A 1,365-nucleotide genomic window follows, 5' to 3' on the forward strand; every position below is an offset into this window, starting at 1 on the left:
CAGCACTATGGAAAGTAAGGGAGGGCTGCTTTAGCGCCCCCTGGCTTCTAGCCTAAGCCACTGCAGGCATGTGCCTGCATTTTTTCAGTCCAGAGGGCATGTCTGAACGGTTACAAACTGATTCAGCCTAGGCAGGTTAGACTAACCTGCAAAGATTAAAACAATTCAGCCTCAGGATTTTTGAATGTCTGTCCATAGCCATGATGTTCAATAAGGACAAGTGCAAAGTCTTTCACTTAGGACAGAAGAATCTCATTCACCAGCACAGGCTGGAGACCACCTGGCTAACCAGCATCTCTGCAGAACAGGACTTGGGGGTTACAGTGGACAGTAAGCTCAATATGAGCCAACAGTGAGCCCTTGTTGCAGAAAAGGCTAACAGCACAGTGGGCTGCATTAGGAGGAGGGTTGCCAGCAGATCAAAGGAAGTGATTGTTCCCCTCTATTCAGTACTGGTGAGGTCACATCTGCAGTACTGTGTCCAATTTGAGGCCTCCTACTACAGTTGTGGACAATTTGAAGAGAGTCCAGCAGAGGGCAATGAAAATGGTTAGAAGGCTAGGGCACATGACTTATGAGGAGAGGGCTTATTTATTCTGGAGAAGAGAAAACTGATGCCGGATTTAATATCAGCCTTCAACTACATGAAGGGTGATTCCAAAGAGGATGGAGCTGGACTGTTCTCAGTGGTGGAAGAGAACAGAACAAGGAGCAATCGTCTCAAGCTGCAGCAAGGAAAGTTTAGGTTAGATATTAGGAAAAACTGTCTCATGAGGAGGGTAGTGAAGCACTGGAACAAGTTACCCAGAGAGGTTATGGACTCTTCATCCTTGGAGGTTTTTAAGACCCTGCTACACAAAGTCTTTGCTGGGATGAACTAGTTGGGGATCGGCCTGCTTTGACCAGGGGGTTGGACCAAATGACCTCCTGAGGTCACAGATTCACAGAAGTTTAGGGCTAGAAGGGACCTCATGAGATCATTGGGTCCAGCCCCCCTGCTCTGGGCAGGAAAGACTTTTGGGGTCAAATAACCCCAGCAAGGTGTGCATCCAGTCTCCTTTTGAAGATCTCCAGGGTAGGTGCCTGCACCACCTCTTCTGGGAGTCTATTCCAGAGTCTGGTCACATGAACTGTGAAGAAGTTTTTCCTTATATCCCATCTGAAACCTTCTAGGAGTTTATGACCGTTGCTCCTGGTTTTCCCTGGCATGCTTTGGTGAACAGTTGTTTGCCTAACCCCCAATGCTGACCCCTGATATATTTATAAGCTGTCACCAAATCCCCCTGAAATCTTCTCGTTTCTAGGCTGAGCAGTCCCATATCTGTTGGCCTTTGCTCGTATGACTTGCTCATCAGGCCTCTAATC

At 47.7% G+C, this 1,365-nt stretch overlaps 1 protein-coding gene and 1 long non-coding RNA gene across 2 annotated transcripts in view; one reads left to right on the forward strand and one right to left on the reverse strand.

Moving 5' to 3' along the window:
• PTPRN2 (protein tyrosine phosphatase, receptor type N2) overlaps positions 1-1,365 on the reverse strand; it is a 1,174,657-nt gene that overhangs the window by 563,620 nt on the left and 609,672 nt on the right. The gene's annotated exons all lie outside the window — the stretch shown is intronic.
• The window catches only part of LOC109291245, a 19,502-nt gene continuing 18,747 nt past the window's right edge, over positions 611-1,365 (forward strand). Inside the window, exon 1 of the long non-coding RNA XR_002095786.1 lies at positions 611-651. This is a non-coding gene — a long non-coding RNA (uncharacterized LOC109291245). The remainder of the gene's footprint in view (positions 652-1,365) is intronic.

The sequence above is a fragment of the Gavialis gangeticus genome, unplaced genomic scaffold, assembly GCF_001723915.1.
Source record: "Gavialis gangeticus isolate Ggan-Ray unplaced genomic scaffold, GavGan_comp1, whole genome shotgun sequence".
Taxonomy (NCBI): Eukaryota; Metazoa; Chordata; order Crocodylia; family Gavialidae; genus Gavialis; species Gavialis gangeticus.